We start from the raw sequence: 13,631 nt of genomic DNA on the forward strand, positions 1-13,631 counted from the left end.
TATATATTGTAATTTGGTTTTTATTAATAAAATTATGACATCTTTTTAGATTAAAAAAATAAATAAATTAACATCTATTTTATCATATAAATTAAAATAATGATACCATATTTAAATTTAATTAGAGTTGTCTTTAGTGCAACTTTTGAAAGATTGATTTGTATTATTTAAAATGGTTTTTTGACTCTATATATATGGATTAAGCACCTTGAAAAACCCATAGGACACTTCGATTGTGCAGGGGTTACCCATCAAGCTTGTGATTTCAATAAATTCATGCTGGATTTTAAAGAAATTAGACCAAAAAAGCTTCCAAAAAATGGAGTTGCTTTTAGTGGGACTTTTACAATATAACAAGATTCTTAACCATGAATATTCACCCAGTTTTTTCATAGATATTATTAACTTCTAAATAGACTTTCTTACAATACCATGGGCCAATACCATGGCTTATCAATATAGATACTCAAAAAATTATAATTATTTATTTTTATAACATTTTTAAATTAAAACTTAATACTTACAATAAATATACACTATAATAAGATTCTTGACAATGGATCTTATTTTTATTTTTTTAAAATCCCCAAAATCTTTACTTTATTTTCATTTTTAAATATTTCAAAATTTATTATTTAAACCAATTCAGATCTCTCTTAATTTTGAATCTATCAAGTACCTAGATGTATAAAGTCTCTTGAAATGCAAACCTATTTTAGAGTGAAAAAAACTTTAATCCTTTTGGGTGGTTGGTAGATCTACAAAACCTCATTTAAAACGAAAAGATGTTTGATCCCTCTTGGTATTTCGTAGATCTATTTAAATAATAAATTTTGAAATATTTTTAGGAATAAAAATAAAGTAAAGATTTTGGGGATATTTTAAAGAATAAAAATATAAGCCAACTTCACTGTCTTTGATTTTAGATTTGTACAATAAGAATTTTAAAATATTTTACAATTTATGATCTATAAATCTTTTAAATGTATTTTTATTTAAAAATATTATGAAATTTACACTTTTAAGTTAAACTCTGATGTTTTTTTTTTTATTATTATTATTTCAAATTTTCGCAAATTGGTTTTTGTCTCCCAATTCCTTTGGCCACTACTTCCCTAATGCATTCCTTATGATATATTGTTAAGTGAAACAGGGATTGCTCCTATTGAAGCAATTGCTATGGTGTGAGTCATAAGGTATTTAAAAAAATGAGCAAATGGAAGAGGGTAGATGGCTTAAGGTTGTCTTTAATGATAGATTGTGCAAGAGCAAAAAAACTTGGATGCAACAAAATAACAAATGGTTTAGTAAATGGGGTATTTGCTTGAACGTATGTCACATAAACAACAAAGAGATAAAAGCTTTTGTTATGGAAAAGTTCCACAAGCGTATTTGGGATCATGTGGACTTCACTCAATGAACCTATGACATAGCGTGTGCATTCGTGGCATACTAAACAATACCCTTAATTTGACTACATATTGGAAAATACCTCTAAAAATCACATTATTTAACCCCCTACCAATATGAACCCAATACAACTTGTCAATTTAAGAAACCCCTACTTTCACTAGATATTGTAAGTATCCCTTTTTTCATTAACATTTTTTATACCCCTTTATAATGTTTCATCAACTTTGAGCCTGATTTTTTATATATGCCAATATAAAAACCCTTTACCCCCTATTATATGCTCAATATATTATGTCATTTTTTCCTCAATATATATCCCCCATATGAATGCACGTAGTATGGTATTTATCCCCGAGTGAAGCCCCCGTACTTGGGATAAGGAGCTAGGAAGAAAGAAAAATTACTATATTGAAGTCTTTAATGCCACTCATAGTCATCAACCAAAAGCATACATAGAGGCCAATATCTCTTGGAGGGCCAAAATTCTTATTGCTCAATTAAGGACTAATTCTCATCAACTCTGTTGTGAAACATGCGCTGAAAAAGGCCAAAGGAAGTGTGGGAGGAAAGAGTATGCATTTTTTGTTCTTCCGGAAAAGTGGAACATAAAAACATTTCATTTTAGAATGTGAATTCTTCAAAGACAGTAGGGAAAGTTATTCAGATATGATGGCAGCTAGCTCTTGGGATAATCTATTTAGAGAGGGGTTTGTCAAGAAGATGGGAGCGTTTATTTTGAAGCTTCACAGAAAAAGAGCCGAATACATCAAGCATATGAAGAAGCCATTTGTACCATAGGCTATCTTTAGCCTTGCGGACGTTAAAATAATTTCTTTCCATGCTCTTTCTAAAGCAGTGGTTCATAAGAAACAACATTGGATTGAGCTTAGACAATAGATGTTTGTACTACAAATAAGGATACCCATGAGGACAACTAATTTAACACCGAGTATAAGGATATTTAGTATTAGGGCTATTCAACCTTCGCTTATGTGTTTATCAATCCATCCTGTTGATTTTGTAGTTTACGTGTTGCCATCAGTTATTGGTGAAAAAATTAAACAACTAATTTATGGTTCTCTGGTTCATCTGTGTCTGTTCTCTCGTGGATTTATTGGCTATATTATATTATTATTGCATGGTAGTTCTGAATAGAAATACATGTGATCCCGTTCAGTTCTATTTCCTACTCATGATTGTACATATTTCGAGTTAATGATTCATGGGGTTTCAATGTAGTTCCGCAGTGTTACCATAGATTTTTCGTTTCATTATCATGATATTAATTTTTTATTTCTTCTACAATCATATTTCAGTTTTAGATTAGAAATATTTGTCCCAGTGTGATGTAATAATTCATTTATAATTAGTTATATATTTTGGTTTTTTAGATGAAAGAAATTCACATTATAATAATGTTCATCAAAAGAGTGTAATGGAACAAAAATTAAGAAGTCTGAAACAAATTTCTTTACAGTTAATGCTTGGTTTGCCGAGGAATGCAAAAATGCAAGGAAAACGTGGAAAGAGTCAAACAAGGATAACATAAAGCTCAAAGCTTACAAGCAGTGATTAAGCAAGAAAAGGCCTATTTCATGGTTTCAAGGAGGGAAGAACTAATCTTCCTTGGGAAAAATAATCCCAAATTATTTTGGAAGGAGCTCCAACGGAGAAAGATACAAACTGGAAATAGTATTACATCTTCTAAATGGGTTGACTATGCAAGACAACTTTATGAGCAGGATTCCAAGGTTGACCCTCCCCTTTTGGCCAACACTGATACTGGAATCTTTATGGTGCAAGAGGTAGATATGGGTATCAAGAAGTTGGGCGTTGGAAAAGCAAAAGACTTAGCTAAACTCCAAGCAGAATATCTAAAGTGGGGCTCAAATATTCTTGCACCTCACATTACAAAAAATTTCAACAACATCACACAACAGGAGCTCCCCACAAATTGGATAACTAGTCTGGCAATAACTCTTTTCAAGAGCAGTGATGTCAATAATCCCTCCAATTATAGGACCATCATGATATACCCTTTGTTTGCAAAGTTATTTGGAAGCATGCTAGAAAATAAAATTAGCAAGTGGGTAGAAGAAAGAGATAAGTGTGCTAAAGGGCAAGTAGGTTTTAGACCTAAACATTCCATGGTTGATCATTGTATAACTTTAAGGCACATCATTGAAAAAGTTTGGGAGAAAAAGGAAGAAGTCTTTTGTTACTTTGTTGATTTCAGAAAAGCGTTTGACACGGTTCCTAGGGATAAGCTTTGGCACTGAATGGAGGAACTTGGGGTTCCTAAAAATTTGACAGCAGTTGTGCATAGGCTGTATGAAGAGGTGAAAGTCAAAATTATAACTTCAACAGGCATTTATGAAAGTTTTAGAAGCGATATCGTGGTCAAGCGAGGTTGCCCACTGTCTCCTACCCTTTTTGGTTTTTATATCGATAAGTTTGAGTGGTTAAATTCACAAGGGGGTGATGGTATCTATTTGGGCAAGTTTGTTATAAGGCTTATTTTGTATGCAGATGACCTTTTTCTGATTACTAAATCGACTCTTGGTTTGATAGAGCACTTACTATCCCTTGAGCATTTTTGTAGAAGTGTGGGGGGTGCAAGTTAATATCAGCAAAACAAAAGTAGTGGTTTTCTCTTAAAAAAAGAAAACATAACCATCATAAGTTCTACTTTGAAGGCAGTATTCTGGAAAAAGTTGCGGATTACAAATTCCTTGTAATTAACTTCAACAAAAATCTAAGCTAGGATGGTTGTAGAAAGAAAAGAACTTTGGGGTGTTGGAAAACATTTTATGCTTTTCAAAATAGGTGTAGAGAGGCAGAGTTATGGGATTGGAAAACCACTCAAACTCTCTTTGGGCTTCTAGTGATTCTGGTGATTCTCTATGGTTGTGAACTATGGGCCAAGAATACATCCGACATGCAATGGAAACAAATCGAGAAAATTTAGAAGCGTTTGGTTACAAACAAATTCAAGATTAAAAGTGCAGTTCCTTATGCTATCTTGTTAAGTGAAACACGGGTTGCTCTTATTGAAGTAATTTCTATGGTGCGTGTCATAAGGTATTTAAAAAACATTGAGTAAATGGAAGAGGGTAGATGACCTAAGGTTGTCTTTAATGACATATTATACAACATAAAAAAGACTTGGATGCAACAAAATAACAAATGGTTTACTAGATGGTGTATTTGCTTGAACATGTGTCCCATAAACAACAAAGAGATAAAAGCTTTTGTTATGGATAAGTTCCACAAGAGTACTTGGGATAAGGAAATAAAAAGTACTATATTGAAGTGTTTAATCCTACTCATAGTCATCAACCAAAAGCATACATAGACGCTAATATCTCTTGGAGAGCCAAAATTCTTATTGCTCGGTTAAGGTCTAATTCTCATCAACTCCGTTGTGAAACAAGGGGCTGGAAAAGGCCAAAAGAAGTGTGGGAGGAAGGAGTATGCATGTTTTGTTCTTCCGGAAAAGTGGAAGTAGAAAAGAGTTTCATTTTAGAGTGTGAGGCCTTCAAAGACAACAAAGAAAATTATGCAGATATGATGGCAGCTAGCTCTTGGGATAATCTATTTAGCGAGGGGTTTGTTGAGAAGCTGGGAGCATTTATTGTGAGGCTTCATAGAAAAAGGGTCGAATACATCAAGCAGATGAAGAAGAAATCTGTCCCATAGGCTATCTTTAGCCTCGTGGACATTAAAATGATTTTCTTTCTTTATTTTTTTCATGTTACCATACTCATTTTAAACAAGGATTTAAACCTAAGTGGGAAGATCACAACCATTCTACCCAACCACATATAACTCCAATTGACATCTATACATTCTAGATAATGGTATGGTTAATGAATGATTCATTTATAGATGTCTATAACTTCGTGTCATTCCATGTTAACATATTATATTGTTATTGTTAGTATTTTTTTTACCAATCAGAAAAAACTCTTTTTATTAATATTAAAGAAAGAGATTACAAGAGAAAACAGGTATCAGTATTTCGACTAAAAATAGTGTATGTTTAAAAGAGAAACTTCAGTCCTATATGTAAAATAGAAACATAGAAACTTCACTGCTTTGTTAGTCCTGCAATGATCCATTATCAAAGTAATGAGACTTTTCCTACAAATAAAGAGACAAAAAGCCAACAGAGGTGAAAGATAGACATCAATACAAAAACTAATAAGTGGATCTGAAAGCCTCCAATGATCCAGAGAAAAGTGGAAAGATGATGATACAGGGGACCCTGCAAACAGATGTGGAGAGAAACATCCAACGATTAAATCCATCCAGAGGATAGAAAACATAGAGCTTTGACCGAGAAAGTTGAGATCTTAAATATGAATTTGTCCTTCCTCCTGTAGGATGTCGTTTTCAAAAGACTGGAAGGAGATCTAGTCAGTCGTCGAAGAGTAGCCTGCCTTTGATAATCAGTCTACTTCACCATTTTGTGTTTGATAGATGTTTGAAATAGCTAGGCTATGGAATTCAGGGATTAGGGCTCTAATTCTAGATTTCCAAGGCTTCAGAGAAGGGGAGAAGAGGGAACCTCTCATGTTTGCCCACTCAATTACAGTCTTGGAACCTCCCAAAATAGTGAGATCTTGTACACCGAGCCAGATGGCACAATGTAGGATCCCCCAGAAGGCCAGTAACTCAACACGGGTGTTGGATCAAAAGCCATAGTTGTGATGAAATCTTTAGGAGTGTGATGGCCCTAGGTGAATAGCCATGCCACGTCCACAAAGTCCAAAAGATGAGGCACCATCAAAGAAACCGACTGTGAAAACTAACCAAATGTCAAAGGGAGGAGGGGCGAATTTCATATTAGAAGGTGAGGATGAGGAAAATTCCATGTAGTATGAGATGATTTTGCAGTTGGTCCGCTAGATGTTTGGTTTCACATGGTTAAAAATTTGGGCATTCTGGGACTTCCAAATATTACCCCAAATCATAAAGAATACCAATGATATGTGGAGAGGTTGATTCGTTGACCATCTACTGAGGCAAGAGGCAATGTCAGAACGGTCCCAATCTGTAGGGGAACCTAACTGATGAAGCATTGAAATCCAAACTGATGTGGTGAAAGGGAAGACACTTGTTCTACAATTCCACTACTAGCACATCTCGTGGATCTATAAAATCTCTAAAACTCGTTAATGGAGTCAAATGTCATATTGTCACTAATATATGCCAGAGGTTAGGAATCATTGAACATGCATGGAAAATGGTTTCCAGTCTGCTATGATTAGCACATGAAATCAACTCATTTCTCGATTTGGTGAGAAGTAATATTAACAAAGACAAAGGTTCCATTAAAAATGACTTACTTGTTTCCCGGATCCGGGTGTTTAATGGTCTGATCGGTATGTGGGCGGCTAAATGGGTTGGCGCGTGGCTTATTACCACCGCCACTCGGCCTTGCGCAATTACGGTCTTTAATTCCTCTACTCTCAACTTTAATGCTGTATTAATGCAGCTTGTCCCTCCTTACCAGCCTGTTCATTCTTCTATCATGGCGCCCCTATCTGGACTTATTTGCACTCCTCCTTTGCGCTCGCGTCACTCCCTTGCTGTCGCAGAGCCACGCTCTCGGACCAGCCCAGGGAAACGTTGGGCTCTGGATCGCTGGGTGGATTTATTATCGGGCCTTCAGGTTTCTCACAGCCCTTTCTGCAATTTCAATAGCAGCTCGTCCTTTGTCCTTCCCACAGCCCCTCTGTGTGCTGAAGCTAAGCTACTTTTAGTCCCCTTCTACCTCCACAGTATTGCAGCCCGTTCTAAACCTCCTGCTCTTCCCACTATGCCCAGATTGCGCCAGAGAATGAGTTGTAGGAGGGGAAGTTCCCGGGGGCAAGTTATCCACCAAGCCTCCTCCTCCACAATGGATTCCTTGTCATTCTCCTCAGAATTCTGCTCTGACCGCTATCCTATTACCAGGAGTGGTCGTGGACGGGGTCGTGGGCAGCTTAATTTGGCAACGCGCTCTCTCAATTCTCCATCTAATACAACTCGTCTTCAGTTCCCTTGTACTCTCAGTAATTTCTTCTTCTTAGCCTCTGTCACCATTGAGCTTCGAGAGGTTACTTCTAGTCAGGTTGCCGTGACCCCTGGGGTGACTCTGGAGACGAGGGCGGAAGATATGCATGGCACTACTCAGATTGATAACAAGCAGAGTAAGGCTCCGGGTCTGAGTAAGTGCATTACAACCCAGGTCATGGATAATCAGGTTGGTCCGAGCATCCCTACTGGTGGCGGTTCTTCAAGCAAAGAGGGTCATCCCTCTGAGGACAAAGACCTCTACAATTATGGGTGCCGCATCATTGAAGAGCATCCCTCCACCTCTCATGAAGCTTAATCAGGTCTGCATTCAATGGTTTTTGTTTCTCCATGGCTCGAAGGCGCTCAATCCCCTCCTATTTTATCACCATGATATGCTAAATAGTTCTCATGCTCAGTCATTTGTTTCAAAGTCAAATTGCCGGTTTCCCTTGCGTGGGTGGCATTTTTCTGGCTGTGTATTTTGGTCTCGATTTCAGTCACAATTGTTTTTGAGGTATGACTTCAGTTTTGATTTGGGCAGCGCTTCTCTGTTTTCTTGCCTAGGCCTAGTCATCTTGTTTTGGTTGCTGAATTACCTCAGGTCAGTCTTCAGTTTCAATTACGATAATGGGGTTTTTCTATTTCTATGTACTAGTCATGGTCATGTTCCTAGAAGCCCTTTTGGTCGGCCTTCAACAAGTCTTTTTGGACAGTGTTCAGCTTTGCAATGTGAGCATGCCGCATCTCTGGGCTAGACTTCTCGAGGCCGTGGCCTCTTTGTAAATTTCTTTTGTATCAATATGGGAGTAGACAAATTCAAATATATATATATATATATATATAAATGACTTACTTGTTTTTAGTCAAACACTTGAATTGTTGTCTAATATGGAAAAAAAGAGCAGAGAATTGCCAAATGCTAATCGAATGAGGAAAATAAAAGTTGGATGGTCCAAAAGAATCAGTACACTAGAAAACATTATTTTTGAATGTGAAAGCATAAAGAATAGAAGAAGTGATGTGTTTCTAGAGGCGATGCAAATTATTCAAGACTTAGATGACCCACACATCATACAAAATTTTGAATTGATCCTAAAAGATAAACTAACATTTGAATTGGAAAACCTAAAAGGGTGAATGGAAAAACAATTTGATGATATAATTCATTTTACTTTACAAGAAATTAGCAAATAGCTGGTTGGCATTGTTAGTATTAATGACGAGAAGCCTGTCTTAGTTGCTTAATTACAAGAAGAGGCCATGCAGATTGAAAAGCAGATATTCAATCAACATGTTAGGCTAGAGATTAAAATTATTCCAATGAACAAATTCATTGAAGCTACATTGAATACATTGGTTCAAAAGGTGATCCAGGAGGATCGTGTCACTAGTTCCATGTTGTACCATGCCTAAGACAACTCTATTGAAGTCTAGGTTATGGGTGTTTTTGGGTGAAAAGTATTAATACTTTATGTGCTTATAAATTTGAATTTTAAATTGTAAATAGAAATTGACTTATGAGAGAATATTCCTCAAAATCATTTTCTAAATTCAAGTGGGAGTTGAGAGTCTCTTGGGTTTCCTCATATCTCTTGAGTTTTGGATAAGGTCCAAGTTTTGTGAAGTTGAGATATTTACTCCTCAAGAATCTCATGGATCCTCTTTTAGTTGATGTAGAGAGTTGTTTTCTCCTTGGAATAGGGATCTAAGGAGATATCCTCTCCTTTGTTTAGGGATCTTTGAAAGCTATAAATCCCTCTTATGTACTCTTTGAAAGAGAGTTGGTTGGAGAGTTAGTCTCGTTTAGAGAGCCTTGAGATCTTAAGAGAGGAGGTCTTTTGAAGAAATGTATGCAGTGTGTTAGCCTTGAAATCTCTTTTGCAGTAGAAGGAAGTTTTGGGAGTTAGTCCTTTTTGTAAAGCATTGTATACATTTAACATCTTTTGAAGAAGACAATAAAGTGATTCAACCTTTGGGGGAAAATTTGGAGATGTATCCCAGTGGAAGGGTTGACTGGGTAAACTCCACTATCATCTTTGTCTTGATAATTTATGTTTTCTCTCTTTCATGGCTTGTTCATGTCTTTATTATGCCTCTTAAGTTACAATTTTATGTGATGCTCTACATCTTTATGATGTAATTTTTGGAACTTTATTTCACAATCTCTTACAATCAAGTGAAGAGAATTTGTTGTAAGTTTATGATCTCCACTTTTCAGATCATTATTAGGTAGTAGAGTGGTTGATTGTTTGGCATAGTGGGTTTGATTGATTTGCTAGCTTCACTTCAAGCAAAACGAACGTAATTTCCTTTGATTCAAAATGTCGCATTTTGATTCCTTTTTGGCAAATCTTTTTTAAGATTCAATTTTTTTTCAAGATCTCTTAACCATGAAGAAAATGGTAGAGGAATTGTATAATGTCAACAGAGAAATCAATGACTTGCGAAAGCAGATAAATTTATTGGGAGACAAAAACCAAGAGCTCCAAAATAGACTCCAAGAACTGGAGGGATTAACATATCCCTTAGAGCGGAGAATTTCAATTTCAAGTGAGTAGATTGCTTGAATTCGTAAGGATGAGAAAAGGAAAATACATCTTTAGTTACAAAATTCTCTTGAAGGGAGAATTGGCAAATGTTCGGCCATCGAAACAATAAAAGGTCCTTCCCATACTAGATAGGTTTGTGGTTATGGCAAGTATACAGGATAAGGACTTTATCATGATAATAATGATGGTCGCACCTTTTGCTTCTTGAAAAAAACTTCCTATGTGTTGCACCACAAGAGTGGTTTTCTTGAATCTTCATTTACCGCTTCATCTGCAATAGAAAAGACAGAAGAGATGATTGAAATTCCAAAAGATTACAAGGGTCAAAGGAGGTAAAAAGCCCTTCATTTTCTATTTCTTTTGTTAACAATGATGATGCATCTTTTTCCGCTTTTGAGAAGCATACAAAAGCGATTAGTATGAAGTTGTTAACCAAGATGGGTTACAATGGAGAGGGCCTTGGAGTAAATGTTAAGACATCATCAATCCTATTGAGGTAATGAGACAATCTCAAAATGAAGGATTGGGATATACTCATGAAGAAATTGGAGAATGCTCCAAAGTTGCAGAGGCAAGAAAATCGTCAAATATTGAGTTTATGTCAAAGGGACTCTTGCAAATTAATGATGCAACAAATCATGATGGTAATGATGGTGATAATTTGTCTCCACCAAAAGTCGAGTGCTTCAAAATAAGAGCCAAATCGAATTCTCCTCGTCAAAGTCTCAGTGCCAAAGACAATGGAAAAAGTTATAAGTCTCATGAACGTTCTTTCAATGATCATTTAAATAAGAAGATCTATAATATGTTTCCTTGTACATCTTGTCAGAGTTGATCATTGTGTAGTTAAGTTTGAAGAGCATAAGTCAATGGTTCAGAAAACGGATATGTTTCTTGAGACAAAATCAAAGAACCCTCTTCGAGGTTTACATGCCCTTTTGCCAAAGAACAAGCACACGTACTTTTGTACCCATTGCAAAAGGAATGGGCACCAGATCGAGAGTTGTTGGAATCTTCATCTTGAGCTGCATCACAAGCCAAGGAAATAGTCCTTGCAAAGATATATGCCAAAGGAATCTACAAAGATAGAACACGTGGCCAGTATGCCTGAAGAAAAGCATGATGAAATCAAATTGAAACAAGATCCTTATAATTGGATTGGTGAGAAATGGATGGAATTTTTGCATAATTAAAAATTGATGGGTAGAGTATCTATCTAAATAATTTTGTCTACCATGCATATGTATATCCTCTGAAACAGTGATGTTTGTTTTCGTTAGTGAAAAGAAAATTTAAGTATGCATTAAAAAGTCTGGATGTAGATTCTTGTTTAACAAAGTCAATGTGTGCAAAAATTGTGATGTGGCAAAAGCAATCCATTATTGAGAAAGTACACTATTGATTCAGTGCTATTGTCGATATACATATTGCTGCTATTTTTTAGGATAGAAGATTGTGAATGAATTATCACTGTAGAGTCTTCCTTGGTGCTAGCACTATGGTTATCGACTACAAACACATTTAAGCTCAGGGCATGGTGAAGGTGTTTGATATAGCAAAGGAGATGTTGTTGCTCTCCACATGGCAGCAATGAGCGGGCATGCACAGTCTGTTCAATTACTTCTCAATCAGTTGACCGACAACTACATTAGAAAGATTCCTTGATAGTTTATGCTGAAGATAAGGCACATATCGCATGTTTCGCAAGTATCTACATCGAATAGGAATGAGATTGTTGATTGTGTTGTTTCCATTCCTATTTAGGTTCTAGATTTATGGCATATCTATTATAAACGTTCCACACCATTCGTTAGATCAACAATCCACAGTGAATTACGATGGCATTAGTGGCAGAGTTGCTTACGATAAAGTCGATGTGTATTACATAGATCAAATCTAATTGGCTATGTGCAACCACCTGCAAGCCGCACAATAGCAGGAAACTTATGCCTCAACAAGAGCGGAGACGTCCGCTATGGGGTCGCCTACTCTTCTAGCCAAGACACAACAGGTCATATATATACTCAATGAGATTTGAACCCTCATCTCGTGGGTTTCACCCAATGAAACTTACCGTTAAACCCCATATCACTATATGATGTGATGTGTATTACACATTAGTGAGACCACACTGCACATGTGATAGCCCACAACGGAGTGGATATGGTGTAATGTCCCACAAATAATCTCAACAGACGAAGAGGTGGTAGGTCCAACGAAAATGTGGACGGTTCGTTATCCAAGGTGGTCATTGAATAGTCCACTGTAGGAGTTTGGGTCCATATATTACGATGTGCATGAAATAAGCATAGAGTCACAACTCTTGAAGGGTCAATGCAACAGTTATGCCAACGATGCCGGTGTACAACTTCAAATTTGGAAAATTGTAGATTTGGTGGCATATGGCCACGTTATTATGTGGTCCATGCCACAATCAACGTCATTATTAAGCGATGGAGTTGTTATGTTCTCAACATAGTCTTTGAAGGTTACATGTGCAGCATAGCTAGTTGGCTTTGTTGCGGATAAATATGTGGCATTACATCGTCTATGCTAAGGGTTATGGGTATTGGTCCACACAGTGTGGAAATATACAATGTGCAACGTTGAATGGTTTACAGTGGTTAGGCATTTGATGTATATGGCAGACAGGTCCAACCGTTACACCATACTCCATAGTGAATCCACGTCAACCAATGATTTGGGTCAATGAATATCAGAGTTGACCCATGAGATACGACATTTGATGTGATTTGGTTGTGATCCATCCTGGTAGAAGTGTTGAGTATGCCATGACAACAGTACACAACATTTCTTCACATTGCGATGGCCATGTCGATGGATTATTAAACGGTGGCATAACACATTCTGACGGCATATGAGAAATTCATGACAGGTTATGTGGTTATGTGATTGCATCACTAGCAGACCCAAGCATTACGTGGCTCATACCATGATGACCAAGAGAGATTAATGTCGTTTATCGCATTTCATGAACAATAGTAACCTGAAGCAGTATTTTTTTGGGTGATATTGAGAAACACGTGCTTCTCACAGTCAAGTCGTGGAAAAAGGAGAAACACCCCTTCTATGCACAACACACTTCCAATTTGATGGAAAAATCGTGATGAGGTTCAATTATGAAGGAGCGATTCTTAAGGAGTTTGGAATGCAAGACTACGTTCAAAGATTTGTCGTTGGAGGACCACAACAACCAAATCTGCGCAGAGCAGCAAGAAGCCTGGATGAAAGAAGCAAATGAGCGTCAGCAAGCTGAGTTCTAATTTATGGGCAGGTATTGTTTTCATTTATTACTCTTATGAAATCATTAAAAACTCCAAAGAGCTACTCCTCCAGGCCAGTCCAACACGTAAGTGTAGCGTTGCACAAAAAATGGTTGTCTATGCTTTCAAAATTATATTTGGCAGTATACTAAATCCAGAAAATGAAGTGTAGCTAATGCAAATTTGCATACCGAGTATGGAGATGTTATTCTCTTGACAAAGCTCTTTGTAATGGATATTATAGCCAAGTCCTTTATTGCTTACATTAAGCTACTGTTTCCAACCGCAGGTGGAGACCAACCTTAGTATATTAGGTCAATTT

This window comes from Pinus tabuliformis, chromosome X (genome assembly GCF_031772625.1).
Source record: "Pinus tabuliformis cultivar Carrire ecotype Pingquan chromosome X, CPIR1, whole genome shotgun sequence".
Classification (NCBI taxonomy): Eukaryota; Viridiplantae; Streptophyta; class Pinopsida; order Pinales; family Pinaceae; genus Pinus; species Pinus tabuliformis.